This window comes from Coffea arabica, chromosome 2c (assembly GCF_036785885.1).
Source record: "Coffea arabica cultivar ET-39 chromosome 2c, Coffea Arabica ET-39 HiFi, whole genome shotgun sequence".
Taxonomy (NCBI): Eukaryota; Viridiplantae; Streptophyta; class Magnoliopsida; order Gentianales; family Rubiaceae; genus Coffea; species Coffea arabica.
Genome location: NC_092312.1, coordinates 33,151,734 through 33,169,469, shown reverse-complemented (window position 1 = coordinate 33,169,469; position 17,736 = coordinate 33,151,734). Strand labels below are relative to the sequence as shown.

At 34.2% G+C, this 17,736-nt stretch overlaps 2 non-coding genes across 2 annotated transcripts; one reads left to right on the top strand and one right to left on the bottom strand.

Moving 5' to 3' along the window:
• The first annotated feature begins 748 nt into the window (after positions 1-748).
• On the top strand, positions 749-855 carry LOC113728356 (small nucleolar RNA R71). The gene has a single exon (XR_003458079.1). It is a non-coding gene; the product is annotated as a small nucleolar RNA R71 (small nucleolar RNA).
• A 14,037-nt stretch (positions 856-14,892) lies between these two features.
• On the bottom strand, positions 14,893-14,999 carry LOC113728339 (small nucleolar RNA R71). The gene has a single exon (XR_003458063.1). It is a non-coding gene; the product is annotated as a small nucleolar RNA R71 (small nucleolar RNA).
• Between the last annotated feature and the right edge of the window lie 2,737 nt (positions 15,000-17,736).

Genomic DNA, 17,736 nt, shown 5'->3' with positions numbered 1-17,736 from the left:
ACTACGAAGAGTAATGTCTTTGACATGCTCCTTAGGATTTACCTCTGTTTTGATAGGTAATTCTCCTTGATTTCGATTATCCAAAGAACTAGCAATTTGATCAATTTGGACATCTACATTCCTGTACATTGTAGTGAGTTGGTCCAATCTTCCTTCTACTCGCTCAAATCTATCCGAAGTAACTTTTGCTAGTTTTTCCACTGCCATCTCCCAACCAGGTTTAGTTTCAACTTGTTGTTGCCTTGATTAAAATCCAGGTGGATTGGCTGACCTTGGTTGATTTCCTTGGTCCTTCCATCCAAAGTTTGGATGATTTCTCCACCCCGAATTATAAGTATTCGAGTAGGGGTTATTTTGAGCATTACGATTGTAATTATTGATGAATTGTACCTGCTCAAAATCAACACACTCATTAGTATCATATTCACCTCCATATATAGAACCACACGCTACATGTGCATTAGATGAACTTGGACCAACTCCACCTTGTCTACTTAGCAACTTCATCACATTATTCATTTGAGCACTCAGCATATTGAGAGTGTCCATTTCTATCATACCTGCGTGACGTCTTGTATTACCTCTCTCATTGGCTCATTGGTAGTTATTTGCGGCTATTTCTTCTATCAAATTCTGAGCTTCTTGGTGTGATTTATCCATTAAAGCTCCACCTGCAGCTGCACCGATCATAGTTTTAGTAGAAAAATCTAAATCATTATAGAAGGTTTGTATGATTAACCATTCCGGCAGTCCATGATATGGACATTTCCGAAGCAAATCTCTAAACCTTTCCTATGCCTCATATAATGATTCACCTTCCAATTGGCTAAAACTAGTGATATCCATTCTTAGTTTAGCAGTCTTACCTGGTGAAAAATACTTATTCAAGAATGCTCTTGATAAATCATCCTATCTGGCGAAAGTATTAGGAGCATGAGAGTGTAGCCAAAGTTTGGCCTTATCTCTCAATGAAAATGGGAACAATCTTAGCCTTATAACATCATCACTAACTCCATTCATTTTAATTGTATCAAAAATTTCCAAAAATGTAGCTAAGTGTGAATTAGGATCTTCTATTGCATTACCTCCAAATTGAGATTGTTGAACCATTTGGATAAATAATGGTTTAATATCAAAATTGTTAGTATTTATCGAAGGCCTTGCTATACTCGTTTGAGATCCTTGTGTTCCCGGTAGAGCAAAATCTCGTAGAACTCGCTTACTTGCTTCGTTTTCTGCCATTTCTTCTTCAAATGGAAGATCTATTAAGATTTCCTTTATTGGTTGCCAAATCTCTTGTTTCTCTTGCTATGGTGTGTTCCTCCTTTGTCTACGTAGTGTCCTCTCAATTTCTGGATCGAAAAGTGCAACTTCTCGAGACGCCCGGTACATACACTACAAATAGAAATAAGAGATATTATGCAACTTTAATTGTTAAAATTTGATTACAATGTAGGATTAAATATAATCAGCTCAACTAGTAAAAATAAAGCTATCGAAATTAATAAAGATGATTAGGCTCTAATATTGCCGCTCCCCGACAACGGTGCCAAAAACTTGATGGAATTTTTACTACAAGTGCAAGTTTAATCCAAATTTATACCCGTTTAACTGCAAGTATACAGGCTAAAATTGTAATGTAGGGTATGTATTGGGTCGATCCCACGAAGAGCAACTTAAAACAATTACTAGATCCCAATTTACTCTATTATTTAGACTCACTATATATTTGAGCAGAAAATTCAGAATTAAATCCGACTACAAATCTGTTTACTATCTAAAATCCTTAACTAGATAATTGTAATATCACAAATGGAGAAAAATTTACCAAATACTTGAATCTAGGGATATAGATTCTACTTATGGCACAAATGATCCAAATGAATGCTTTTAATACTTGTTACTACTCTTGTTTAACCAGGGATTCATTTCAATAATTGCCAAAACTTCATTCTCATGATAAATTGGTCTAAAACAGCTTAATTTTTCCTAATCTTTTGGTGAAAACTGAAACTGCTCTTGTTCATGCATGAAATACAGATTTAATCCACTTGAGTGTAATTCTATTCTCATGAATTAACAACAAATTCTACTCTTGTTATTCCATTGTTTTTACCATTTCTCAATGAGTAAAAACAACTATAAACCTGCTATTGGTGATCAAACAACAACAAGTAATTAAGAATTCATAAGTAAGCAAGTTAATACAAGATACAACAAGTATAAATCACATTAAATTCATATCACTTGGTCATAAGTTTCATCTACTCCCTAAATATAGAAATTTAGCTACTCATTGTTGATATAATAATCAAACTCATAACTTCATTAATGGAAAACATCTCAGTTTACAAGTACAAGAAAGATAAAGAAAAGCTTAGCCAAGTAATGGTGAAACCCTCAAAAAATCTGCTATGTCTTGTATTTGCTGAGTACAAAATGAAACCTCCAAGTATTCCTGCAAAATTTACTAGCTAGCGAGTTTTTGCTATCAGAAAATCTGACTATATATGGATTCCTAGACCTCTCCCAATGTCTCTGCATAAAAACTGCTCAAGAGCTTCATTTTTCCAAGTCAAATTTTACCTTTTGATTCCCAAATCTCAACTTTTTAGGATAGTCAATAACCAATATTTTTGACTTGAAAATTAGCCACCTTTCTTGCCCTTTTTTCTTCTGAAGCATGTGCACCGAATTTCCTTGCAACTTATGGCTAGAAAGTAATATGAATACAAGAGAAATGGCTGAGCAAATTTCAGCTTTTCGGCTACAAAACGCGACTACACAAAACGCGGCACAAACTCGCGTTTTGTCAACTCGCGTTTTCAACTTGGCCTTGCTTCAACTGCGATTGTCTTTATGATGGAGGCTGAACTAGCTTCTGTGCAAAACACAAAAGTTGTAGTCCTTTGAGTTAGCTCTTCAATGCTTTAAGAATCATCCAAATCGGAGTTTTGTAAACCGAGATATGATCGAAATACTGTCACCTGGTCAAACCCCTATTTCGATTTTTACCACAAAATACAGCTTCTGTATTCCGACTTTTTGTCCATGAAAACAGCAGAATTGGATTTCGATGCCTTCATACCAATTGTAGATCTCTTTCTTAGATTTAAAATGGTATAAAGATCACCTCAATTCGATAAGTGTAACTCCATATCTAGTCGAAATACCGAAGAGTGTCAAAACTGTCTAGAATTGCATTTCCTCTTTTGAACGTTTTTCACTTCATTTCTCTTTTAACCATTTGAATTCATCACCAATTATCTATTTTTCACCTCACTTGACATTCCTTGGTGATTGAATCATTAATCCTGCATAAAATTGAAGATTTTACCATTAAAATCAATAGAAATGCAATATTAGCCACTTTTACCAAAAATGTATATTTTTACCAAAACCTAGTTATTTTAGTTATAAAACTAAATAATCAAACCAAAATTAACTAATAAAATGCACTTAAAATTACGTAAAATAAAAATTTATCAAAAATCCAAATCACCTTTCTGAGATCATCATACACCAAGCTCCTAAGCAAGAAAAATCAAAACTCAAAGTGAAGAACTAGAAGTAGAATAAGATTAAAAATAAAATAAAAATAACTAAAGTAGAAAAATTTGTGTTTATTGTTTGGCTATTTGACACTATTATTTTCAACAAGTTATTTAGCACTTTTACTTTGATAATCATGATTAACTGACCATTAATTGTGATAATTTTAAGGTGTTAGATTTGCGATGATAACTGAAATGTGACACTAGTTCAAGAAAGTGCAAAATCTAAGGAGCACACTTACGAGAGTAGAGATGTACTTTTGTGACTTTTGTGACTTTATTTCATGTAATTTCATAGCAGAAAATGAACTCGTAATTAATTTTATAACCATGAGAGTAGGTATAGTTGATTCACTATGAGATTGGATTTCACATGCATAAGAAAATTGTGTCATAACTAGCTGAGATAGTAGTGATCAATGATTTAAAAATTGCACTTGTTTGAGCAGTGAGGGATATCATAATCTAAGGAGATTGTATTTTCTATTTTCTTTCAAATTTTAGCTTAGTATTATCTCCTTTGATTTGTTGATTGTCTAAATAATAGAGGAGTTTTAGTAGTGCTGACAGGTGCCGTGCCTGTGCAATAATAATAATAAAACCTAACTACCACCAAAAGCAGTCAATAATCAATTCTAAGTACTGGAGTAGGGACTCTAGGTGTGCAATGGGTTACTTCTGTTCTCAAAGAGTTTGCTTAATTCGATATACCGGAATTAATTATCTGACTAAATTCACTAACTAGTAGACAGTGGTAAGCAGGGTCGTCTCTTCAGGGACTTGGGAGAAATTTGTTTTCTTTTGAGTCAAGATAAATGGGGGGTTTTAGAATTAAATGATAATGAACTAAATAAATCAAATGCAAAAAATTAATTAATTGACAGAAATAATTGGAGAAACTTTAGCCAAGAGTACACTTCAAAAATGGTTTATGCACTGTTCATCGATTCACTTATAATTCCAACATTTATTAATAGATTAGTTATAGTTGTCATAAACGCGATAAACAACCAGTTTCTCCTTACTTTTTTGATAGTTAAGGTACGACTGTTAACTATTTCTCTAACCCTGAAACAATTCTAGGTATGACCGTAGGATTTAATTTCTAAATTGCACTAAGATTTAGAAAAATCCAATTCTAACTAACAAACAAGCTACGAGGGTTTGTTTAAACTAAATCGTATATTTCCCTGACATAAATTTAATTATGCTAGTTACTATCGGGACAGAGGTAATCGAACAATTACGGATCCAACTACCCCTAATTAGCAAAATAGTCCATGTGAATAATCAAATATTGCGCACTATTCAATCACACGCAGTAGCTATAACAATTAAAAGCAGAAAATATATAAATACCAATAAATAAAGGAAACAGTTAAAATAATTTAAATCTCACAGTAATTATCGAACCAAATCTTCAGTTGTCCCCTTGACTAGAATTAAAGAGTTAGTTCTCCATTAATGGAGAACAAGCCATGCATAGAGAATTGAAAAAGTTGTCAAATATGCTCTTTCAATTTCTGTCAACAACGAAAGGAAAGAACAAGAAGAATTGTTGCTCTCTATTGTTTTTCCAACAAAATCATACGAAACAGTCTTATGCTCTGTCAATTTGGTCAAAACCAAAGGAAAAAGCGAATCCCACAAGTCAACAATGGTGGCCAATTCGTTTGTTTCCTCCCAAAGTAAGAACAGTCAAAGACAAGCCTAAAGAAAAAAAGTACAATCCTCCTACTTTGGTAGCCCCCAAAAAGATAAAGGAAAATCCTCTCCAAATTCGGTCAGGCCCACCAAAGGAAAGAAGAAGCGCCTCCTGCTCCTAGTTTTTCTCCTAAAAAATTGGTATCCGAATACAAAACTTTCTAAATAATAGAAATCCTATTACAAATTACTTTCTTTAGCTTTGGAGTGGCCCCACCGATCTCCAAATTCGTAGCCAGACACTTCACTCAGTTTTGGAAGCTTCCACGTGTGCAACTAATCCCAAGAATCCGTCCTTGAAGGCTGGAGTTAGGCGTGGGCACGCCTAACTATTAGGAAGTCTGCTGGAATAACGATTTTCAGCACTTTTTCTTCACCACTTCCTGCAATTAAACCCAAACACAAAATTTGAGTAGAATCCATCCAACTAGTGCAACATTTAGTCAAACAATTATACAATATTATCAGAATATCCCATTAAAATACACCGTATCAAGTGCTGGTAGTTATCCATTCTTTCCTATCGATTTGACTCTTAATGCCCTATACTCAATTTCGACCTATATACTTGCAAAAAATTGCATATGAGGTATTTAAAAACTTATAAATATAAAATTTGACTGTAGATTTAAAATTAATTTTGTATGCATACCTTTGCGCTTGTCAGTACCCTTGGTACACTTAAACTTATTTAAGTAAACATTATTTATAACCACCAAAAAAAGATATTTCTTTATAAAATTTTCAACGTGGATACAAAGACGAATTCAACAAATCACCATCTTAACATGTATCCAACATTCATAACTGGCAGATAACTAGTAAACATGCTCCATCTTCTCCACAAAAGTTTTGATGGATCTCAATGAGCCACAAAAGTTCTAACGAACCCAACAAGCCACAACGAACCAAGATGCAAAAGGCTCAATGGGTCTCAATAGGTCAAAACTGTGACGCCCCCACCTCTCCTTACGGCGAAACCTATGGTATCAGTGGGACGCCTGCTCAACTCTCGTCAGAACTCACGCACTCGTTCAAGCTTAATATAAAGCTGCAAATCAACTATCGATTTAAATAAGAAATATTTCGAATATACAAGCCACAATTTCTAGGTCTAGCAATTATAATTATAATCCACCAACCAAAATAACAAAATTTACACTTTAAGAGTCACCAAATTCATACAAAAATATACTACCTTCCACCAAAAGTTGCTACTCTAGAATCTTCAATTTCTACCTCCAAAACCTGTTAAGGAAAACAAACTTAAGGGGATGAGCTAACGCTCAGTGAGGCCAAGATAATCAAGCAAGCAAGCAAGTGGTACCAATTAATCAAATAGCATCATTGAAAGCAACATTAACATGAACTTTCATTTAAGTGCACAGGTAGGAAATAAACACACAGGGAAGGATACAGGAGCTCTTAGAGCTATTTCCACGTCTCGACCACTTCAAGCCATTTGAGGTTGACTCTCCGTCAACTCATGTAGTAACATGACCATAGTGCTTCATTTACTTCCTCCCTCACATAACATCCTCTCGGATCCTGAACCAAACACGCATGAGATGACAATACTAATCAAGTATGCCAAACAAGATCTCAAAAGATCAACCTATAAAATTTTTCATGGTTCACCAAACTTCTCGACCAAGCCTTTGTCGGCTCGAGTTACAAGGTTAGCCAATGGGTTGGGGTGTCCCCACAAGTATAAGTGGTCGATGAGACAATGCTCCAATCGACTTAGAATTGTTCCTGCCTCTAAGTCGATATGAGAGGCACCTTCCACCGGAATAGGGTGTGGTACATGCTGCCATTCAGAGGATCGATCATAGCACTGAGTTGGTATGAGAGGTACATTCCACCCGAATAGGGCGTGGTACATGCTGTCGCACTTAGTTGCCTATGTCCTGCATTTGACATATTTGGCTTGTTTTGTGATCTTCCGACTCGTACTATGACTTTTGGTATAGTTAAAGAATCGTGCTTTAATTCTAAATATTTTTGGCAACTTGTATATGCATTGAGTTCTTTTATGCCTAATTATTCTTTTTCTTACGTCCATAGACTTATATTAAGTATGGTTTGGTAAGGACGAGGAAAGGATCATGAGCGTGGGTTTAGGCAACTCCGCACTCCTAGGAAAGATGAGGGATCATGGAAGGAAGGATTGATGGATGGTCTTATGTAATTCTATGGAATCCTAGTGCTAAATATGAGTCGAAAATAAATAAGAAAATTCAACTTACCAGTGTCATAATTGATTGATCTAGTTGGGTAGCTAGCAAGGTTCTCCCCTATGAAGTTTTAATAATTTCTCTACACGTATTTTGTGATTGGTCTTGTGGACATGTTCCAACCTTTTATGAACATTTGAACTCCCAAAAGTATTACATTGGTTATTCGTGAGGTGATTTGAACAAATTGAGTGCGAAAATTTTGGTAAGCTTAGTTTTCTATTGAAAATATATCCTTCCATTCAACTTTTGAACTACAAGACTTAATCATTTAACTAGAGTTTGAATTGACCCTAGAACCAACTATTCTTGTGTAAGGCCTAGTTTCGTGAATGGTATAAATAAAGTGTGATCGCTTGCCCTATGATTTAGAGGTTAAGATTTCTACGGGGGATCAGTGTTTAATTGTTAAGTGCAAACTATAAAAGGGGGAAATTTGGCAGATCTAGTGGACCTAGTAACTAAGGGGTATGCTGTGATATCAGGGATGGATTGGCTAGTTAGGTGTGAAAAGTAAGCTGGCATCGTCTGCTCTTGTATCAGGAATCCGAGCTAGAAAATCTATGCATATGGAAGCATAAGGATATTTAGTTTTTCTTATAAATACATCCTGGGAGAAGATGAAATTGGAAAACGTACCAGTGGTGAAAGATCTATTAGGAGAGCGACGTACACCTTATTTAAAAGAGGATTCAGTAGAGAGAGCGAATTCCATGGAGGGCGCTTGTACCCTTTGTTAAGAAAAGATGGAAGTTCAAAGACATGCGTGGACTTTTGAGATTTGAATGAGGTGGCCGTTAGGAATAAATACTCTTTTGCCTCACATAAATGAATTGTTTGATCAATTATAAGGAGTCAGGTTGTTTTCTAAGTTGGATCTGAGACAAGATTATTATTAGTTAAGGATCTTAGAAGGAATTATACCTAAGATTGCTTTTACTTCAAGACGTGGCTATTTTGAGTTTGTAGTCATGTTTTTTGGGTTGACTAGTGTACCGGCAGTTTTCATAAACTTGATGTATTGAGTTTAAGCCCTATTTGGATTAGATAGTGACGGTGTTCATAGATGAGTTATTGGTGTATTCTAAGTCTCGAGAAAATCAAGAATGGCACTTGAGAATATTTTTGCAAACCTTGAGAGAGCATTAACTCTTGTTAAGTTCAATAAGTATGAGTTTCGATTGGAAGAAGTAGAACCTGATGAGAATTTTCCTAGGAAGAAATGTCGATAAAGCTTTTAGATCGAAAAGTGAAGAAATTAAGCTACAAACAAATTCCCCTGGTGAAGGTTTGATGGAAAAATCATGGAATGGAGAAAGTGACTTGGAAGTTAAAATGCCTATTGGGGGAAAATCAAAATTTGATTGCTAATTGAATGAATAGAAATTATGAGATATGGATTGGAGAGTGTGAGTTATCGATTGATCTGATAAACATAAATATTAAGGGAATAATATTATTTTAGGTGTGAATTTCGAGAACGAAATTCTTTTAAGGATGGAAGGATGTGAGGACTCGAATTTTTCCTCACTTTTAATTCTATTTTATTGGCTTATTTAATTATTCACTCACCCGTTTTCTCCGAATAATTTATTTCAACCATTTTAAAACCATTTACATGGAATACTGTCCCACTTATATTTTAAAACGTTCCGTCAGCAAATTTAATTTTCGGAGACTCGTTTATTAAGAAATAGTGAATACGCGTTTTTCGAGATAATATTTGAATCGAGAGTGCAATAATCCTAGAGAATTAAGAATGAATAATAGTAGACTAAAAAAAGTCAATTGATGGATGAGAGATGAGTGAGTTAAAAATTTAAGTTTATACCGCAATTGCATCGAAAGTTTCTCGAAAGTTGCGCCTGTACAAACTAATTGGAGATTTGAGAAATTAATACTTGTGAGGACTCATGTTTTTATTTCAAAAATAGTTATTTTATGATTAAGATTTGAGAAATTAATACTTGTGAGGACTCATGTTTTTATTTCAAAAATAGTTATTTTATGATTAATTATCCTAGTATTAGTTATTTATATTATCGTTACAAGAATTTCTTTTAAATTTCGCTTTATCGCACGCGAATTATTTCAAAAATAGTTATTTTTATGATTAATTACCCTAGTATTAGTTATTTATATTATCGTTACAAGAATTTCTTTTAAGTTTCGCTTTATCGCATGCGAATTGGAAGTTTACGTAAACCGAGGCGGAACGGCTAAGTGGAGATTTAAGAAATTAATACTAGACTACTAAGAGTGAATAATTATAGTGTTAAAGGAAGTACATTAGAGGTTTAGTGCACAAGTGAAACAAACCCGAGAGAAAACGGATACAAAACGCGCGTGTACGAACACTATTCATGGTTGACTTTTGTACAAATTGTAACTACAAAATCCTTAAACTTTCAAAGGAAGCTTCATTCATCAGCCACACTCTCTCTCTTCACCTTCCATAGCTGGCCAAACACTCAAAGAAAGAAGAAGAAGAGCTCTTTCCATTTCACAACTATTTTTGCTTCCATTTCACCTCAAATTTTTCACACAACTCACATATCACTTGGAGAGCAACTCTAGCTTGGTGAAAGGCTTAATCTTGGCAGTTTTCTTGGAACTTTTGTGATCAAAATTTCTAGTTCTTCAAGAGTTCAAGAGGTATACACCTCAACTCATCCAATCTTTCATTTCTTTGGTTCTAAAGAGTTTCATTCTTGGCTATGAAGCTTATAGCTTCCTTGTTGTTGTTGTTATTTGGATTGGATTGGTTGATGTGGGCTCTATGAACTCCCACCTTGGTTATATAGGACTGCCATGATGTTTTAACGTGTGTTAGTGTGTTGGTGATGAGTGTTAAGGTTAGAATTTGAAGGAAAGATCGAAGGAAATTGCGTGGGAATGCTGGCCGAAATTTGTCCTGTTATTGCCGTGCCTTTACTTCGAATTTTTGATGCTCAAATGACTGTGAAACTAATATATATATATATATATATATATGTTGTACATGGTGTGTAGAAATTTTCTACCAAAAATCATTTGAATTGGTTGAGTAAAACTTGAAATTTCTAAATGTGAAGAAACCTGGAAACTGTGTTCGGATAGCTTGAACAGTGTCTCTTTGAACGAACATATCTCTTTGTACAGATGTCGAAATCGAGTTCCATTTGCGGCATTTGAAATAGACATTTTTAGCTTTCTAACGATATAAAATTCGTTTTCTAGTTTGAAATGAGTGGGCCGTAGTGAGTCAGAAAAGTTGTTGCCCTGTTCTATTGGCCTATCCGAGAGAAAGATAGAAGCTGCATTTTGTGGCTCTATTTTCTCTCACTTATGAATTGATTTTGAAAATAATTTATTCGGATGAAATGTAGCCTTATGATTCTAGTTTTCAACGCCACCAACTATTCTTAATTCCAAGTTGTATGGAGTGAGATATGGTTCAATTTTCAAACTGCAACAAAACTAGAAAACTCTTCTTTTGGGCTGGCCGACTGGTTTGGTTGCTTGTGAGATGTTTTATTTTGAAATTTTGATGTCAACCAACTATCAATTGCTTATGAAATGTTTCTTGGACCTTGGTTTCACAAATGAACCAAAATGGGACTGATTTCATGGTGCAAACTGTTTGAAAAAGCGAAAGAAAGCGAGAAGACAGATTTGTCTTGGAAATTTCTTGAACTTTGGTAGTTTTGTTAACTACCTTCCCGTACGAGTGTTTGCATGAAATTTGATAGAGGAATAGCTCTCATGTAGAAGTTTAATTGTACCAAATTTTGTATCATTCTAAGACCATTTCGATACACAAATGATGTGCCAAAGTTGTTCTTCAAATCTGAAAAAATTGACCAAACAGTCTTCAATTTTGGCCAACTTTGAGCTGCTATATCTTGATGCTCAAAACTTCAAATTTAATTCTATTTGTTGTATTTGAAACTTTGTTTAGAACTCTTATTGTATTACAAATTGCAGAGGCTAGTTCACTTTCTGTGAATTTTGCCAAATTTCCAAAGTTTGCCGAAAAACATGATCAAAACTGTATTGTATGCTCAAGTCAGCCACTTTGAGCTGAAATTTGAATTTCTTCCGTTTAGAATCTTGGAAAAGTATCTTCCAGGAACTTTTAGTACTTTGGACCAAGATTCCAACGGTATAAATTTTTCCAATTTTGGACCTACTGAATGCAAGTTCTGGTTTTTCTAAATGTGACGAGCAAAATTGAAATTTTCCAACTTGATGGAAAATGAGTTTTGGAAACTTTTTTCTTACCTTTTGATAATGATTGATTGTTTTAAACTCGATTTCATTGAGGAAATCAGTTTTTCTTGTGTTAATAAATCCTCACTTTCACAACTTTATTTTGAGTGGTTAAGGTTCTTTGTTTGAGGTATTGGCTAGTCTAAATGAGTGTACTTTCTCTATCGATAAATACATGGTTGTGAGTGAGAAAACTTGTTAATTGTCCAGGCGCTCAAGGAGATCTGCAAGAGAATCTCGAAGCGGAAGCCTAATGACTTACCTGCTCGTTTACTCACTTTTATCTTGACTTGGTAAGTGTCAAGTGTGTGAAAAATTGTTACGTGCTTAATTGTTATTATTGATTGAGTATTTTGAATATGCCAAGTCGAGTGTGTACTTTATCGCACTCATTCTCGTTTAAGTGAAGTGAAATTGGATTGCTTGAATTGAATTGCTTGAAGTGAATTGTCAAGTGTATTAAGTGAAGTGTTGAAATGGTTAAATATGCTATGATTGCATATGTCGATTGGAGTGAATCCCCTCGACTCCTAGTAATAATGTTGGGAGACGCCTAAATCTCATCGGCCGACCTTGCTGATAAGGGTTTATTTTACGTATTTTTAAGTGCATTTTATTAGTTGATTTTGGTTTGATTATTTAGTTTTATAACTAAAATAAATAGGTTTTGGTAAAAATATACATTGTTTGGTAAAAGTGGCTATTATTGCATTTCTATTGATTTTAGTGATAAAAACTTCATTTTTATATAGGTTTAATGATTCAATCCCCAAAGGATGTCAAGTGAGGTGAAAAATAGATAATTGGTGATGAATTCAAGTGGTTAAAGGAGAAATGAAGTAAAAAACGTTTAAAGTGAGGAAGGGCGGTTCAAGACAGTTTTGACACTCTTCGGTATTTCGACTATATCCGGAGCTACACTTATCAGATTGAGGTGATCTTTATACCATTTTAAAGCTAAGAAAGAGACTACAATTGTTATGAAGACATCAAAATCCAATTCTGCTATTTTCATGGACAAAAAAGTGGGAATACAGAAGTTGCATTTTGTGGTCGAAAATCGAAATAGGGTTTGACCAGGTGATAGTATTTCGATCATACCTTAGGCTACAAAGCTCCGATTTGGATGATTCTTGAAGCATTGTAAAGTTAACTCAAAGGACTACAACTTTTGTGTTTGCACAAAAGCTAGTTTGGCCTTCATCATAGAGAAAATTGCAGTTGAAGCAAGGCCAAGTTGAAAACGCAAGTTGATGCCACGTTTTGTGTAGTCGCGTTTTGTAGCCGAAAAGCTGCAAATTACTCAGCCATTTCTCTTGTGTTCATACTACTTTCCAACCATAAGCTGTAAGGGAATTCGGTACACATGCTTCAGAAGACAAAATATCAAGAAAGGTGGCTTATTTTCAAGTAAAAAACCTTTGTTATTGACTATCCTAACAAAGTTTAGATTTGGGAATCAAACGGTGGAATTTGACTTGGAAAAAAGGGAGTCTTGAGCAGTTCTTATGCAGGGACATTGGGAGATGTCTGGATATCTATACGTAGCCAGTTTTTCTGATAGCAAAACTCTCTCTAGCTAGTTAATTTTGCAAGAATACTTGGAGGCTTCATCTTGTATGCATTTTTCCAGTGCAAGACATAGCAGAAATTGGAGGGCTTCACCATTAACTTGGCTAAGTTTTTCTTAACCTTCTCGTACTTGTAACTTGAGATGTTTTTCATTAATGAAGTTATGAGTTTGATTGTTATATCATCAATGAGTAGCTAAATTTCTATATCTAGGGAGTAGATGAAACTTATGGCCAAGTGATATGAATTGAATGTGATTTATACTTATTGTATCTTGTATTAACTTGTCTACTTGTGTATGCTTGATTACTTGTTGTTGTTTGATCACCAATAGCAGGTTTATAGTTGTTTTTACTCATTGAGAAATGGTTAAAACAATGGAATAACATAAGTAGAGTTTGCGTTGTTAATTCATGAGAATAGAATTACACTCAAGTGGATTAAATCTGCATTTCATGCATGAACAAGAGCAGTTTCAGTTTTCACCAAGAGATTAGGGAAAACTAAGCTGTTTTAGACCAATTTTATCATGAGAATGAAGTTTTGGCAATTTTGGAAATGAATCCCTGGTTAAACAAGAGTAGTAACAAGTATTAAATTCATTCATTTGGATCATTTGTGTCATAAGTGAAATCTATATCCCTAGATTCAAGTATTTGGTGAATTTTTCTCCATTTGTGATATTGCAATTTTCTAGCTAAGGATTTTAGATAGTAAAAAGATTGTAGTCAGAGTTAACTCTGAATTTTCTACTCAAATATATTGTGAGTCTAAATAATAGAGTAAATTGGGATCTAGTAATTATTTAAGTTGCTCCTCGTGGGATCAACCCGATATATACCATATATTACGAATTTGGCCTGTATACTTATAGTCAAACGGGTATAAATTTGGATTTAACTTGCATTTGTAGTAAAATACCCGTCAAGTTTTTGGTGCCGTTGCCGGGGAGCGGCAATATTAGGGCCTAATCATCTCTATTAATTTAGATATTTCCATTGTTTTTATTCAAGTTGTTTATAGTTGATTTTAATAATTAAAATTGCAAAAATTTCTCTTGTTTTTATTTGTAGTATATGCACCGATCAAATCGAGAAATTGCACTTTTTGATCCTGAAATTGAGAGGACACTACGGAGACAAAAGAGGAATACACCGCATCAAGAGGAACAAGAGGTTTGACAATCGATAGAAGAAATCTTGATAGAATTACCATTTGAGGAAGAAATGGCGGAAAATGAACCAAATAGGTGAATTCTACGAGATTTTGCTTTATTGGGAACACAAGGTTCTCAAACTAGCATTGCAAGGCCAACGGTAAATGCTAATAATTTTGAGATTAAACCATCACTGATTCAAATGGTACAACAATCTCAATATGGAGGTAATGCTACCGAAGATCCAAATTCTATACAATTAAATTCAATGGTGTTAGTGATGATGCAATTAAATTTCGATTGTTTTCATTCTCGCTAAGGGACAAAGCCAAGGTTTGGCTACAATCTCATCCTCCAAACATTTTTACTACTTGGGCTGGCGTTTCTCAATAAATTCTTTCCACCTGGAAAAACTACTAAACTCAGAATTGATATAACTAGTTTCTCTCAACAGGAAGGAGAGATATTGTATGAAACTTGGGAGCGCTATCGGGAATTGCAACGAAGATGTCCTCATCATGGTCTACCAAATTGGCTAGAAGGTGCATTTTATACCGTTGGAAAGCCCTCAGAGTCTAGTTTTAGATGACAGAAATGGCACTTGATTTCAACTCCCAGACTAAAAGTTATGGGCCAAAAGGTGCACATTGGTCTGGTCTCCTGATCAGAAAATTTTACAGATTTGCATCCTCACTTTCCCCTACTTTAACTCAACCAAATGCAATGCTTTTTGGGAGATATTTAATACACATAAACACCAACATATAACAAGCATTATAGTACCAAAATAATAACAAAATTCGAAATTAACATGAAGGAATCAACCAGCAAATTTTTGGACAGCAAGCATCCTCCTTTCTTCAAGTTTTCTTTTCAACTTCCCAATCAAAACTAAGCCATAATTCATCAAAACAAGCACCAAACAAGCAAGTAAACACACCATAATTCCTCAAGGCCTCTACCTATAAATCCACCTCAAGTCCTTTACCTAGAGTCAGGGTTCTTTTGAACCCATCAACAACCCAATGATTAACTAGATAGAGCTAACTAACTACTGTAAGTTGAGAGGAAAAGATGAGAGCTTTGGTGTATTACCTTACTTCCAAGAGATGAAGACCAAACCACTAGTATATAAGCTCTAAATCACCAAGGTTCCTTCCTCCTTCAAGACTCCCTTCAAGCTTGAGTAATGAACCAAGAAAAGGAGCAAGTTTGGAGTGTTTTCTTGGCGCAAAAATAGAAGAAAGTTAGCTGAAATTTTGGTTGAGAAAGGGAGGAGGAAGAGCTGGCCAAGAAGAGAAGGAGAAGAGAGGTTTTGTGTGGTAGTTGGTGAAGTGATGGAGTGAAAGGAAGAAATGACATAAAGGTGCTTTGGTACCCAAAAGTCAACAAATGAATAGGAGGCCATTAGTGCTCCTAATTGAGCTTAATTTAACTCACTCACCTCTAATTTCTCAATTAACTTTTCTTAGTCTATTCTTGATCACCCTTAATTCTCCAAGACCACTGCACTCTCGGATCGAATTTTGTCTCAAAAAACGTGTGTTCACTAATTCTCACTAAACGAGCCGCAAAAAAAAATTAAATTTCTAGCAAATGTTTTAAAGTATAAAATAAGACATTGTTCCATGCAAATGAAATTAAAATGGATGAAATAAATTAATTGGAGTAAACGAATAAATAAATAATTAAATAAGTCGGTAAAATAAAATAAAATAAAAGTAAGTAAAATAAAATTTGGGTCCTCACAAAAACTTACAGAAAGTTCAACAGATCCCAACGGGCTAAAAACATAAACATAGTAATCTTATTCCACCTTCTCCACAAAATCCTCAACAAGTTCCAACAGGTTAAATAGCTTTTCTTCACAAAAAAAAATCCAACTAAGCTCTAACGGGAATTTTTTCTCCACTCTCTATAGCCCTAAATCAATATCCTATAATTGATATTGATAGTCCGTTATCATCATCATTGCCACAAAATCTAGAATCCAAAACTAGAATACCAATTTGTTAAGTTTGATCTTAGAAAATTAATGACAGGTTTCTTAGCAACCCCGAACGACAAATAACAAAGTAAAAATAAATAAAATAGAGACCCTCAAATTTAAGTGCTTCAGTATAATTGACCATCCACAAGTGAAGGATAGCAAATTTATTATAATAAAAAAAGGCACAAAAAGAGAGGACAAAACCTTAGAAAAAAGTTCCTAGACGTAAAAGCATGTAACATAGAAAACACAAGAGAACTCAAAGTAACACAAAACACTCAATGCCTCAAAGGCCCAAATAGTTCACTAACTAGTTCTCTTGGTTTGATGCTTAACTCAAAAACCTCTCTTAAGTTGGGGCCTAGTCGCCTGAAACCTCTTTTGAACTCGTGCCTACAGCATATTATACTCACATAAGTCCGCATTATTTATAGCCATTAAGAGGAGATATTGCTTTATAAAATTCTTACTGTGGGATACAGAACAAACTTAACAATAATTGCCAGAAATGTTATTGAACTATTTGGATTGTATACTTCTAACCACTCAACTATTTTTTGTTTCAAAATAGCCATCTAGTCACAAATCGACATACTAGTAGTCGTCCTATACAATTTTGATCAACTTTAATGGTATGAGTTGCACGTGCACTGCACTCACTCAAATAGAGGTTACGAACATATTAAGCAATGACCAAACTATAAAAATATTAGACTTTTAGCAACTAAATTATTTTTTTTTAAATATGTCCCCTCAACTCACAAAATTGGTATATTAGTGGTCATTTTGTCAAATCTTGTCCTTAAATTTACTTGTTTCCGTTCGGATTCAATGTTGTTGGAATTAATTACAAGAACTGCATTCTATAAGTTACATACATACATATATATATATATATATATATATATATATATATATATATATATATATATAAACAAATTGTTCTTGATTATTATATATTTTGCCAAAACATATAAATTATATGTGAAAGCTATTCTTTCCTTGATTCTAAATTTTTATTTTGTTTATTAATCTAGAAACAATAACTTAAATCATTGATCTTTTAAGATCGATTTCTAGAATTAGGTGAAACAATTAAAGGAGAACATCCTTAAAGAAGATAGAGCAGAAAAAATTGGAATCCACTATGATAGAAAGAGAAAGAGAAGGGAAATAAAAAGAAAAATGCAAAGGAGAAAAAATATGTATCAATAATATACAAATTTTTCTTGAGTTGCCGTAAATAGCCCTAAAATCATGGGCAAAGCGAAC